The sequence below is a fragment of the Suricata suricatta genome, chromosome X (assembly GCF_006229205.1).
Source record: "Suricata suricatta isolate VVHF042 chromosome X, meerkat_22Aug2017_6uvM2_HiC, whole genome shotgun sequence".
Lineage (NCBI taxonomy): Eukaryota > Metazoa > Chordata > Mammalia > Carnivora > Herpestidae > Suricata > Suricata suricatta.
In genome coordinates, this window is record NC_043717.1 from 16,779,971 (window position 1) to 16,794,793 (window position 14,823).

A 14,823-nucleotide genomic window follows, 5' to 3' on the forward strand; every position below is an offset into this window, starting at 1 on the left:
CTGGCATTGGGCTTTGCACTGAGAGCACGGAGCCTGCTTGGGATTCTCTGTCTCCCTCTTTCTCTCTCTGACCCACCCGCGCATGCACACTTGCTTGCTCTCTCTCAAAAATAAATAAAACTTAAAAAAGAAATAATAAAGACAGAAGGCTCATAGAACTTTGGTAACACTATACTTTTTTAGATTGAGGGACATTCTCCCAAAATGTTACATGGCACACACTTTTGGTGGCCTACTAAAAAGCCGTTCCTCTTTTACCTTCTGGCAAGGTCTGCTTCCTATAATAAAGGCTAAAAATGCCAGATACTCTCTCTCCCAGCCTGGCCATGTGGCCCAGGTTTGGTCAGTGAGCCTTTCAGCAGCACTCTCTCTAGATGCTTCTAGAAAGATTTTCCATCCTGATGAAAGCAAGATATTCAAGGAGAGGTTTGTTTCCAACCTCTTCCTTCCTGTCATTTCATAGGCTGTTACAGCTGCGGAGACCATATTGCAGCCTTTAAGCAGTAGAGCAAAGCGAACATGCTGAGAATGGCAACATATGGGGAAGGAGAGAGCCTGGGTCACTGACAGCACTGTTGAGCCCGGATGACCATCCACCTCTGAACTTCTTAGGTAAGAAGATAAAACTTCGCGTTATATCCGCCACTCTTAGTTGGCTATTCTTATTCACAGATGAAAGAAAGCATCTTAACTGATTCAAGAAGATTTTGAATACAGTTCAGAGGAAACTTTTATATCAAATATTTACTAATTATCCCTCAGATATTTACTAATTATCCCTCAGATATTGAGAAGGGCATATGAGTGAACATGAGCATACGAGGAAGTCCTTATCATCTTGGGTTAAATGGAAGCTCCCAGAATAGAACCCTGAGGGTTGATCTGGTGATGCCTCAGGTTCCATTCTTCATAATGTCTGAAAAAGACATACTGCAACAGTGAAAATGTATGTTATGAAAATTTTTTGGCCAAATTTATTGACACAATTATTGGAAAACCATTCAAAAATAATTGGTTTAAATTTTAAGAACAAAGATGACTGATAATCTTAATTATTAAAGATTTTTCTTAAGGATTTAATTCAGATGTGTCATTTATCCTGATTGTAATCAGAATTTTAAATTGTCCTATTTGAAATGCCATTTAAATTTTCAAGATTGAAAATAGAATTCATAAACAAAGCAGCTTTGAAATTGTTTCTGTAATGCTTTAGAAACCCAGATATCTGACCTTGTCTTTTACTTAGTAAAACAGAAAAGGTCACTTGCTCATATAATATTGTCATTCACAGCTAATTACATTATGAAAACTTTAGATTATATGGAATCTAAATTTATATGGAACCCATATATTCTATTTATAGATTTGAAAAATGTTATACTTAGCAATTGCTGTCCATTTTACTTTTCCATTTATTTGCTGTGGTAAGACATACAATTTACTAAAATGTATTAGATCAAGTTGAAAAAATGAAATTAATATGAAAATAACTATAAAGGATGTTAGTGCCCAAGCTGTCCATCTTTTCTATGTCATTCATCCGGACATAAAAGAGTTTATTAAATAGAATTAAATATACCGTATGTACCACACCAGTGCTTCTCCACCAGGAAGACTGTGTCCCCTAGGGAATATTTAGAGGCACTTTTGATTGTCATTAGGGTTGAGAAACTCTGGTCTACTACAAGCACCTTAATGTTTAAAATATAATACAGGGGCACCTGTCTGGCTTAGCCAGTAGAGCGTGTGACTCTTGATCTTGGGGTCCTGAGTTCAAGCCCCAAGTTGAGGGTAGACTTTAAATAAATAAAAGTAAAAATTTAAAAAGTAAATAAAATATAACACAAACCGGTTCTTCATAATTCCTGCAAGGAAAGAATAGATTACTATCATTTTAAAGTTATCTCAAGAGATTCTCAGGGAAAGTCTTGATTCTTACAAACTGCAAAATATTACGTTGATGCTTATATGCATTTGTTATTTTTGGGGGTTTCTTTTTGTGTTTTTTTTTAATGTTTATTTTATTTTTGAGAGAAGGACAGAGACAGAGAGCTAGCAGGGGAGGGGCAGAAAGAGAGGGAGACAAAGAATCCGAAGCAGGCTCCAGGCTCCTAGCTGTCAGCACAGAGCCTGATGCAGGGCTCGAACTCATGAACCATGAAGTTATGACCTCTTTTAAAGTAATCTCTACATCCAATGTAGGGCTCGAACTCTCAATCCTAAGATCAAGACCCAGATGCTTCACTGACTGAGCCAGCCAGGCACCCCTGTATCATTTGTTTTGTATGAGAAAGTCCTTCTTTTTATGTTATAATATCTTCTTTCATGTAAAGATAGACCTTAGATGGAGGCTTCCTTCCTGGAACTCCATCTTTAAAAAATAATTGTTAGGGCTCCTGGGTGGCTCAGTCGGTTAAGCATCCGACTTCTGCTCAGGTCATGGTCTTGCGTTTCAAGAGTTCGAGTCTCGTGTAGGACTCTGTGCTGACACCTCAGAGCCTGGAGCCTACTTCACATTCTGTGTGTCCCCCTCTCTCTGACCCTCCCCCACTTGCCTCTTAGTCTCTCAAAAATAAACATTAAAAAAATTTTAATAATAAAATAAAATAAAAATTATTGTTGGGGCTCCTGGGCGGCTCAGACAGTTAAGCGTTCAACTCTTGATTTTGGCTCAGGTCATGGTCTCAGGGTTGTGAGATCAAGCCCTGAGAGTCAGGCTCCTCACTGGGCATGGAGCCTGTTTAAGATTCCCGCCCACCCCCCTCAATCTCAATCTCAATCTCAAAAAAAAATTGTTTCTCTAATCTGTATGGAGGTGAACCTGAAATTTACTAACATTGCAAAGTGTTCTCCCTAAGGTGTGAAACTATAGATGTGAGTTTAGCATAAATTATATGGCAAAAGGAAAATCAATGAAAAAACTTTCTTTGTGCCTCAGTATTTCCCTGTCCATAGAATAGAAAGCTACCTTGCTTATACAGATAATGTAAAAGCATTTTACTTAGAAAGAAAGTCACCATTCAAATCTAAGATCTAAGAACACCTAGTTCATGTTAACTTTCCTGGTATTTATAATTTAAATGTCTTTTCTTTTTAATCAAGAGTTGGCATACACTTCTCATGTCTTTGAAAGTTTAATCTGGAACACAGAGAAGAAAATTTGTTTTCCTTTTAAAGATCTGTCAGGAAAGTTGTTCCACAGCCCATCAAGTTGTTCTCATATCTAACCTGTATAAGAGAGGACATATTACAATGTAGATCGAGATAACTAGTTTGGAAAGCAATTTAGCACTATTTACCAACTAACCTCAGAAATGTCCATAGCCTTTAAGGCAATAATTCCTTTTCTAAGAATTTATCGTGAAGTAATTATCCTAAATATACACTAGACTGTCTACAAAGATATGTTCCTAAAAGTGTGATTTACCCCATTGAAAAACTAGAAACTGCCTAACTGTACTACAACCAAAATAGTAGAATGGGTACATTAAATTGAATAACTGGTTTTTATTTTTTTATCAATGCTTTTTTAAATTTATTTTTGAGAGACAGAGAGAGGCAGCACAAGCAGGGGAGGGTCAAAGAGAAGGAGACCCAGAATCTGAAGCAGGCTCCAGGGCTCTGAGCTGTCAGCACAGAGCCCGACACAGGGCTCAAACCCACAAATCATGAGATCATGACCTGAGCCGAAGCTAGATGCTTAACTGACTGAGCCACCCAGGCGACCCTAAATTGAATAACTTTATGTCAGCTTTATGTCCACATACAGATATTAAAAATTGAGGTGCTTGGCTGCCTCAGTCAGAATAACATGTGACTCAAACTCAGGTCATGGGTTTGAGCCTCATATTTGGTCTAGAAATTACTAAAAAAAATAAATAAATAAACATAAAAATTGTTTTACAGGACACATGCAAGAACATGGGGAAATATTTTTACATTAAAAAAATAAAACAGGATATGAAACATTGTTCACTGCATGATTATAATAGCATAAGAAGAAAAATCATTTGAGCCCACCCAGGGACAGAAAGCAAGCAAGCAATCAAGCAAGCAAACCAAGCAAGCAAGCAAAAGCCTGTAAACTCATAGAATCAAAGCTGTTTACCCAGAAATTCTACTTCTAAGAGATTATCCTAAGGGAATGATTGGTATAAAGAAATTAAATACTAAGGAAGAAAGTATAAACAACCTTAATGGTTTTTTAGTAAAAAAGTGAAAACAATTCAAATGTCATGTCTATGTGGATACCCTATACATTCACTATTAAATTTGATTTTCTCCTATTAATCTGTCTAATTTCAATTTGATTCTTAGTTCCAGCTAGAGGGTCTTGAAGGACAGAGGAAATTCTTCCTCCCCAACAGTTGGCACATTTTGCAAGATACTTTCTACTCACCGGACCTCTTGACCAGACATTGCTGCAGTTGAGAGATTCTTGGGACATCTGACATTCAGGTGGCAGCAGGTGAAATTTCTTACTATGTCAGCCTCCCAGAATCTCTATGTATGAAGACAGATGGAGCCAGAGTGGTAAGAAGCCTTTTTCTCTCCTTTTTAATTTAGATTAGCAGGAGAAAATCCAGTTTCTTGGGCTAGGTTACTCTTTGGTTAAATTTCACTGAGTACTCTTTGGTTCCTGATCCATTTCCTCCTAGAGATGGTCTTTGTTTTCCTCTGTCTGCTGTCTTTGGTGTCCTTTAATGTTCACATGAAATAAAGGCTGCTGCTCAGGGACATCTTGGAAGCCAAAGCTGCAAAATTGGTGGGTACAGGTCAAGCACTTAAAAGGTGTTAGAATGCTCACCACCTCAAGAAGATTCCCATGTTAGGAAAAGTTGGTCACAGAATGGATTAGATTGACACAAGGTCACCCCTGAATCTCAAGAATACTTCCATGCAATGAGATATACTGTTAAACAACACAAAATTCCCATACATCCCTCTTAGGTATTAGGGTGACTGTGGCTCCAAGAGACTCAACGCCTGGTCAAGGCTGTTAATGTGCATATAAGAGATTTGTCCTTTCATCTTGTTCTGTGTTCTAAGAATGTAGCTGGTGTGCAGGGGTCCCAGAGCACCTGGCTTCAGGGGTCTCAAACAAGATCCAAAGGCAGAGAGATGAGTGCTGGTGGAGTAAGAAAGGAATGTACTTCAGTGAGGCCACTACTCAGAAGACAGAGCACTAGGGTCTCAGATAGTATCTGCAAAGTGCTACAAATACTTCCAGGTTTATATAAGGAAAATGTGGGGCAAAGGTGGGTGGGTTCCTACAGGTAGGCAGTGAAGGTCAAATCTATCACTGTCTTGAGTCAGTCCTGGACGTATCTTGCGAGGGCGGGGCAGTCCTTATTGCTAGAGGGCTAGTTTTGGTTCCCATCAGGGGATGCTTTGCCCACAGGGTCTTCTGTCTGAGTTGAGAGATAAGCTGGAAAGAACTTAATCAATTAGAAAGTTTGAGGTCAAAATGGAAGCAGCTGAAGTCCTCTATGAAGAGCTTGGCTTTGTGACCAGTGAGAATATTCTTTGGTCTCCACCATTCAGAGGGTGCACTTTTCAGAGTTCTCCAGGGGATCAGGCAGGTAGACTGAGGATGCGAGTCTCTCCCTCTTCCGCCTGCGGGCTGCAGTAAGTTGGTCATGGGAAGTTCCAGCCCAGAGAACCATTTGTCATCTCAACCTTAGTTGCTTGTCAGTGTGGGAAAGTTCCATTCTAGTAGCATCTGTGTCACAGATGAGGGAGTCTTTGGCTAAAGTCATCTCACCATTTTGTGAGGACCAGAGACACCATTTTTCCTACACCATCCTCACCACCTATGCAATGAAGGACTTTTCTTTCTTAGACTAATTTTGGGAGAAAACTTGTGAATCTTGGAGGCCGTGTCATCTATGCCCTCTTTAGATGCCTTGCATCACTGGCTAAATCATTAAGGCTTATTGGTTTGAGTAGCTGTTAATAGATCCTGTTCATTAATGGCTGGAGGATAGATACTTTAAATTGGCTATATTAAAAATAATCTTTATAGAGAGCTCTCAACTGTCTTCTTAGTATAGTGGCTAGCCTTAGGGACTCCCTTGAAAAGATAAAATAACAGAAATCAGACTTAAGACTTAAAAATGGGGGCACCTAGTGACTCAGTCGGTTAAGCGTCTGATTCTTGATTTTAGCTCAGTTTATGATCTCACAGTTCGTAGTTTGAGGCCCTTATTGGGTTCTGAACTGACAGCCAGGAGTCTGTTTGGGATTCTCGCCTCCTCTCTCTGCCCCTCCCCTGCTCAGGTTCTCTTTCTCTTTCTCTCTGGCTCTCTCTCTCTCTCAAAAACAAACATGTAGGGGAAAAATCTAGCCTCATCTGCCTGCTGTAACTTCCCCTTCCCTACAAAGATTTACAGGGAGCGCCCAGCCTAATCTGCAGGTTCAAAGTATGCACATTACTCACAGCAATGCTAAAAGCGAGGAAGAGAGTTGAACAAAAGCATCCGGGACCAGCAATAGGCTTCCTTCGCTCCTACCGTCCAGGGCTCTGTAATCAGGCTCTGCCGGCCTCAGGCATTCCTACGCAATGTCCTTTCCAGGTGTGTCCTAGACCCCCCGCCACAGAAGAATTCGTGTCCCTGGACAGCAGCAGAGCTTTTACATTATAGTCATTTTACCTTACTTTCAGAAGATCCTACCAAATTTAGAAAGAAATTAGAGAGATTAAGGACTATTCACAACCTCCCACTCCTTCACAGAGGAAAGGGAACCAAAATTCCTCCTAGGTTCTCCTACATATGATCTGCAAAAAGCCAAGAGGCTTTATTAAGAGGATAATAGAAGCCAAATTTAAATTGTGTACCCAGAAAAAATACTTTTGTTAAAATGCTCTATCCAGACTTTACAAAGTCATAAATCTTTTGATTCCCATTTAAAAAATCTCCCTGATACAGGGGCACCTGACTGGCTCAGTTAGTTAAGGATCCAACTCCTGGTTTTGGCTCAGGTCATGATCTCATGGTTTTGTGGGTTTGAGCCCTACGTCAGGCTCTGCACTATCAGCCTGCTTCGGATTCTGTGTCTCCCTCTCTCTCTGCCCCTCCCCCACTTGCACTGTCTCTGTCTTTCAAAATAAATAAACTTAAAAAATTTTTTTAGGGACACCTGGGTGGCTCAGTCAGTTGAGCGCCCGACTTCAGTTCAGGTTATGACCTCACAGTTCATGGGTTCGAGCCCCGCATCAGACTCTCTGCTGTCAGTGCAGAGCCTGCTTTGGATCCTGTGTCTCCCTCACTCTACTCCTCCTCTGGCCTCTCTCTGTCTCTCAAAAAGAAATAAACATTAAATAAATAAATAAATAAATAATAATTTTTAAAAATCTCCCTGATATAAAAAAGCAAATTTAGTTAAAAAGGTAGGCCAGTCCCTTGATATTCAGGCTATAATCTTGTTCTTTGGACAATTACAAATAACTGTCTTACAAATCTCTACAAAACCAGTCAAAGCCCACCCATCTTTACCACTCCCTGAACCTCACCTATTCCTCTCAAAATATTTGTAGATATTATAAAAAGTCAGAATATTGGAACAAAATTGTCCTGTACTTGAGAAAAAAGGAACATTTAAAAATAATAATTATCCTGAAATTCTAAGAGGAAAAAAAAATTTTTAGATTCTCTGTCCCTTGAAATCAAAATAAATCTTATGTCTTTGAAATTTAAACAGAGTGCTCACTTCAGTAGCATGCGTACTAAAATTGGAAGGATACAGAGAAGATTAGCATGTCCCCTGTGCAAGGATGACACGCAAATTCATGAAGCGTTCAGATGTTTTTTAATTAAAAATAAAAAAATAATAGGGGCACCTGGATGACTCAGTTCGTTAAGCAACTGACTTCAGCTCAAGTCTTAAACTCATGGTTCATGACTTCCAGCCCCACATCAGGCTCCCTGCTGTCAGCACAGAGCCTGCTTTGGATTCTTTGTCCCCCTCTCTCTTGCCCCCCCAAAATAAACACTTTTTAAGAATTAAAAAAGTAAAACAAAATGTAAACAGTGCCTACCATCCCTCAAGAATGGGGAGAAAGGGTGGTGTAGGACTGTGGGAAGGAGACGCCTTTTTAAAATGCAAACTGCTGAAAGGGCTCTTAAGCCCAGACTCTAGCAGCTCTGATAACAGGCAGATATGTTACAAATCTCAACCTTGGAAAAAATTATACTCTGCCTTTGTGATGTAAATGTTAAACTCTCATCCTTTCTAGTATGTAAGTTATTCTTTGAAATGCAAACTTTAGGGAGAAAATTTTCCTCAGAAAAAAAAAATGGAGGCATTTGGAAATTGAGCCCCTAATGTTCTCTCCACAAATATTAGTAAAAGCAAGCTTTAAAAATTTTTATTGCGTCTTCTATGTGTATGTGTGTCTATATATGTTGTAAATGTGAGATATTTTCACTAACTCTGGATAGCGTTGCCAAAATTAACTTGTAAAAAAGCTCTATGTTGTTGGTTTGAAGGTAAGTGCTTGTAAGACTGGGCATCTAAAACTCAGAAAGACAGAAATTAACCCAAATGTTTTTCAAGTTCACATGATCTGGAAAAATATTCAATATTAAAGCTAATTTAAGGTTGTTGGTTAAATTAAAATACACATTTTTAGAGTTACCAGCATTAAATAGAAAACTTTTAATCTGCCTGTGTTCACTGAAATTTAAATAAATTCATTACCTCTCTTGCAAAATTTGTCCAAAAAACACCCATAATCATGGCTGACTTTGTCAGATGCCTCATATAGTTTTGTGGCTAATCTAAACATAATTGTTAGAAACAAGTAAATTAAATAGATGTAAATAAAGTAAAAAGGTAAGTAAACTTTTAAGGAGTTTCAAAATCTTTGCTAACATGAAACTTAAAAATTTTGCTAAGTGAATAATGAGTTAGGTTAAATTTATTGAATACCTAAATCATTTCCAAATAAGATAAAATAATAAAACATGAAGTGTGAAATGTTAGTTTATCTGTTTTTGTCTTATCAGAGAGAAATTAAAGATAAATATGAGTCTGTTAGTAAACTTGGTTTGTGCTTTATTGAAATACTGTACTATGAAAGAAGCACACATATAAAACTAGGAAATGTATTCATAAGTTTGCTAATGTAAAGAATAATCATATAACTGATAGTTCACAACTGCTTACTACTTCATTTTCACTAGAAACTAAGGTTTCTAAAAGTTCTGAATTCTAATAAACATAAATGAGACTACTGGAACTAATCAGGGAAACAACTCTGTATGCAGGAAAATAAGATATGTGTTTTTGGTAAGAAGTAGCATAAGAAATAGAAATACACTTTTGTTGAGGGAAAGAAAATAATGTTTCCCTAAAATGGGACCAGTTATTTAAAAAGAGGACAAAAAGTTGGTCCGAGGGTTGTGGGTTATCATTAAGCTAAACAGAGGACAAAATGTGAATGTAAAAAAAGTTGTAGAAGATTTATAAAAAAAAGAATCTTTTGAAAGGTATTGGCTAAGATTAAGATAAATTTAAGTAAGTAAATGAACTTTAATATCTAAAATTAAAATTGTGTTTTCTCTTTGTTAAAAGGACAAAGTTTTCTTGAACTGTTCATCTGGTTATTTTTTTGATGCTTATTTATTTTTGAAAGAGAGAAAGATTACAAGCCAAGGAGGGGCAGAGAGAGAGGGAGACACAGAATCCCAGGCAGATTCCAGGCTCTGAGCTGTCAGCACGGAACCTGACTCGGGGCTTGAACTCCCAAACCATAAGATCATGACCTGAGCCAAAGTCAGACACCCAACCAACTGAGCCACCCAGGCTCAGTTGCTTCGTCTGCTCATAATAAGAAATTATAAACAAAAGTTTTTCTTTTTCTTTAAAGTTATCTGTCTAAAAAAAAACAAGGATTCTGTGTTTTGTCAAAATAATTTCCTATTTTTATCAGGCCTGTGATTGCTTAAAAAAAAACTGAGTTTTAATATTAAAAAAGCTAAATTTTGCTCACTACTATGTAACCTTCTGTATTTGCCTTTAATATCTTTCATTGTCACTTTGGTTAAATGGATAAATATTATTTCATAATATCTTATGATTCTATTGAATCACATATTCAAACCTTTTAATGGCGTTTTGACATACTTCCCAAAATCACAGTCTAAAATGAAGTCTTTTGACCACAGTCTCACCGAGGTGTTCAAGAGAATTCCTGGAACATTTCAAAGATTGTGTGAGACATTAAACTAATGAGGCTTATTTAGCGTGTTAAATTACATGAGAGGCCTTGTCAAATAAGTGATACTAAGCCCTCTTAGATTATATTTGTGTAGATATGTTATTAGGATAATTCTAAAAACTGTATGAAATCCTAGAAATCTGAGGTCCTAGTATATTATTAACTTGAAATGTTGTGTATCACAGAAATAACCAAATTTTCTTCCTTTTTAAAAATGTTCATTTATTTTTGAGGGATCAAGAGAGAGCAAGCAGGGCAGGGGCAGAGAAAGAGGGAGACAGAGACTCCTAAGCAGGCTCTGTGCTGTCAGCCTCAAACCCGACTCAGAGCTCAGTCTCACAAACCAGGAGATCGTGACCTGCACCGAGGTCAAGAGTTGGGTGCTTAACCAACTGAGCCACCCAGGTGCCCCCGTAAGCAACGTTTCGTATCTTTTACATTGTAATGAACTCTAATCACATCTCTGACCATGGCCATTTTTAAGTTTGGTCATTTACAGTTAGTGTTTTACTCTGATGGTGTTGCAAATGTGTTTTATATTCAAAGATATTCATAGAAAACCTCAGAGTATAGGTTTCTGATAACCTTAACACCCTAACCTGAACTAAGAATTTCTAAAACTAGAGAGAAAACTGTATTTAAGCAGAACGAAAATTAATGACATGAGACTGAATGAAGTGAGGAAGTAACTAATTTTTATGACTTTCTGGGGTGCTTGGGTGGCTCAGTCACTTAAGCGTCCGACTTTGGCTCAGGTCATGATGTCATGGTTCATGGGTTCCAGCCCCGTGTCGGTCTCTGTACTCACAACTCAGAGCCTGGAGCCTGCTTCAGATTCTGTGTCTCCCTCTCCCTCTGCCCCTCCCCTGCTCAGGCTCTGTCTCTGTCACTCTCTCTCAAAATTAAATAAACATTAAAAAATGTTTTAAAATTTTTATGAGTTTCTGTTTATTTTTTTAATTTTTTTAAATGTTTATCTTTGAAAGAGAGAGAGAGCACACAAATGTGCGCAAACATGCGGAGAAGGAGCAGAGAGAAGGAGACAGAGGTTCCAATGCAGGCTCCACACTGACAGCAGAGAGTCTGATGTGGGGCTGGAACTCATGAACCAGGATATCATGACCTGAGCCAAAGTCGGTTGCTTAATGTCCTGAGCCACACAGGTACCCTATGACTTTCTGTTTAAAACATTGCTGACTCTTTATTTTTTTTTTTAAAATGCTTTGTTTTTCCAAACTAAAAAAAATTTGTTTTCATAGGGTGAGAAACTGACTGGGTAGCTGTTGATCTCAGCTCAGGTCATGATCTCACAGTTTGTGAGGCTGAGCCCTGAATCTGGCTCTGTACTCACAGCGCAGGGCCCAACTGGGACTCTCTCGCTCCCTCTCTCTCTGTCCCTCCCGACTTGTGTGCACACTCGCTCTCAAAATAAATAAACTTAAACATATTTATTCTCTTAAGCTTACTGATTTACAGGAATTTTAAATATACCTTTGTGAATAAATTGAAACATTTATCTTTTGTCCCTACCTGATGCCTCCAGAATTCAGAAACTGTCAGTTGAGTGTTGTTACATATATTTTTAAAGATTTTATGTTTGGGGCGCATGGGTAGCTCAGTCGGTTAAGCCTCCGACTTCGGCTCAGGTCATGATCTCACGTTCGTGTGTTCGAGCCCTGCGTCGGGATCTGTGCTGACAGCTAGCTCAGAGCCTGGAGCCTGCTTCAGATTCTGTGTCTCCCTCTCTCTCTGCCCCTCCCCGCTCATGCTCTGTCTCTCTCTGTCTCAAAAATAAAACATTTAAAAAAAGATTTTATGTTTAAGTAATCTCTACACCCAACATAAGGCTCAAATTCACAACCCTGGGATCAAGAGTCTCATGCTCCACTGACTGAGCTAGACAGGCACCCCATGTGCTCTTATATTTTACTTTTTAAATTTTTATTTATTTATTTTGAGAGAGAGAGCAAATATATGTGTGGTGGAAGGGCAGAGAGAGGGGGAGAGAGAATCTCAAGCAAGCCCCTCACTGTCAGCACAGAGCCCGACATGGGGCTCCATCCCATGAACCAAGAGATCATGACCTGAGCTGAAATCAAGAGTCAGAGGCTTCCCTGACTAAGCCACCCAGGCACCCTTCAAGTCCTATTCTTACTGCACTTATGTAAATGATCAGGCCAAGGTGTTTTGAATCTAGACTTATTTAGCAAATAGATTAGTATGAATTAGACTATCTTTGGTAGAATGAAGGTGATTATAGAGAAAATATGTTTCAATAACACACTGAGTAAATATTAGATTCTAATACTGTTCATTATTAACTAGACCAGATCTTGATTTCTTCTAGTTTCTTCCAATGCCTGGCTACAATTCTCCAAAGTAACATTTCTGAGTTTTTCCCATCTTTCTATGTTGCATACATTTGAAAACGAAAACTATCCTTTCTCCTGAAGCCCTGCAAACTAAATGCAAAGGACGTCCTGTAAATTTCAGAGACATCACCACAGTAGCTCCCATATAGGCAACCTTCACACCTGTTGTTCTGTGGGCCTTTCAAAAAGATCACCACAGGGCACCTGGCTGGCTCAGTCGGTAAAACACAGGAGTCTTGATGTCAGGGTGGGGAGTTTAAGTCCCACCTTGGGTATAGAGCTTACCTAAAAAAAGAAAGAAAGGAAAGAAAAGAAAGAAGTTACTTTCCCAGAAGTGTGTAATTCTAACAGAAAGAATGTCAAATAAACTCCTCCTATTAAAAAAAAAAGATCACCACAAACTTTTGAACTATAAACCAAGAAAATATATCAGACTGCCACTGCCCACTGTCACTCTCTCCAAAGATGATTCAAGCTTGAGATTTAGAAATCTTAACTGGCTACCCTCAGAACTCACAAACTGGTTTATAATTTGATCCAATCATTAGCCATTTTTTTTCTTTTGTTTCCATAGAGATGCCTCTTATTTAAAACCTGATTGCTTAAACCATAGGCCCACTTTGAGAACACAACTGCATCACTGTCCCTGAAACGAGTGTTACTGAACTGACTTATTGCAAGGACTGGTTGACCAAGACAGAATGATTTACCTGCTCAGCTTTTCTACGTGAAGCTTCAGGGAGGTGGCAGAGGAGGGAGTTCCAGGGGCCAAGGGCAGTGTGCTCCAAGATGGCCCACTTGGGCATGAACTTTATTTTGAGTCAAAAGCAATCGAAACCCAGCAGAGTAAGGAAAAGCTCTTTAACTCCCCCACAACTGCCTGTTGGTACCAGGAAGAGAGCTATTTATAGAGAGTCCTGTCTACTTAAAAAAACTTATCCACGTTAAAAAAAAAAGAAAAAGAAAGAAACTTATTCACATAATAAGACAGCCTTTGGTTTTTTTGGAAAACAATACTCCTCTCACCTTTCTGCTAATGGTATTTCTCCCCTTTGTATCCTCAGACCCCTACCCGGCTCCTAAGCTCCTATAGCCTCGTGTTGCTTGACTATCTTTGGAATTTCCATGTCTGTGGACTCCCCATACCTATGGAGTTAAGTTTGATTTATTCCTGTTAATCTGTCTCATGTCAGGGCACCTGGCTGGCTCAGTCAGTGTAGCGTGTGACTCTTGATCTCGAGGTCATGGATTCAAGCCTGACATTGGGTGTGGACCATATGTAAAAAAAAAAAAAATCAGTCTGTCTCATGTCAATTTGGTCCTTGAAGGCAGAAGAAAATTTTCCTCCCTGATAACAACCTTTCAAATTTACTTATGATCTCCTTAGCTTGTCTAAAAATGTAGCCTTCTTATCTAAGTCTGCTCTGATCTAATTTATAAGCTTCCATATTCTAGGTGGAAGCTGGGAGAAGGGACAATATCAAGTCCAATGTATTTTTTTATTATTTTTAATTTTTTTTTATTTTTGAGAGAGAGAGTATGAGCAGAGGAGGGGTAGAGAGAGAAGGAAACACAGAATCTGAAGCAGCCTCCAGGCTCTGAGCTGTTAGCAGAGCCCAGTGTGGGGCTCTAACTCACATGAATGGCTCATGATCTGATCTGAGGTCAGATGCTTAACTGACTGACCCGCTTAGGCACCCCCAAGTCCAATTTATTAACCTCAATTCAATACTATAACTTAAAACATTTGTGTAGGTGAATAGTCTCTATTTGGATAAGTCTGTTAAGAACTCATCCTATAAGATTTCTACCCCTCCCTCAGCTATCCTGGAGTGAGAGGGAGAGGTGTGGCTTTTATGATCCCACAGTGGCAAAGGGCAGATGTTAATCCTCCTAAAGAAAAGCACAATCCAGACCCCCCCCCACTTCTGTCTTCTGCTTTCCCAGCAGCCTAGCCAACCTGCTTTCAGCCCTAGTACTTTAACCTGGGAGGAGATCAGGACGTTGTATCTTGTGACCTCCTTCCCAGACTCTACCCCACTTTTTCCCTATAACTGATCCAGAATTGCTTTTCTCTTCATTCTTTACAGCCTGGAGGGTCTCTCTTCCATTCTGCACACAGGCCCTATGTATTAAAAAGGAAGCTCTGTCATTTGGAAATCCCTTTCTCCAAAAAGCGTGGGTTTTATGTACATTGTCTTACTAAAAAGAGGTGAAGAAAATCAGCTT

General features: G+C 38.9%; 1 protein-coding gene and 1 non-coding gene across 6 annotated transcripts in view; both read left to right on the plus strand.

The window, feature by feature from the left end:
- MBTPS2 (membrane bound transcription factor peptidase, site 2) overlaps positions 1–14,823 on the plus strand; it is a 91,607-nt gene that overhangs the window by 51,695 nt on the left and 25,089 nt on the right. For 4 of the 5 annotated variants that reach the window (XR_003904986.1, XR_003904988.1, XR_003904987.1 and 1 more), the window contains 2 exons: positions 464–612; positions 4,318–4,533. The gene's annotated coding sequence lies outside the window, so the exon portion shown is untranslated. Of the gene's footprint in view, positions 1–463; positions 613–4,317; positions 4,534–11,208; positions 11,249–14,823 lie in introns of those variants that run through there. The other variant, XR_003904990.1, reaches the window with a different exon arrangement.
- LOC115284452 lies at positions 7,703–7,809 on the plus strand. The gene has a single exon (XR_003905206.1). It is a non-coding gene; the product is annotated as a U6 spliceosomal RNA (small nuclear RNA).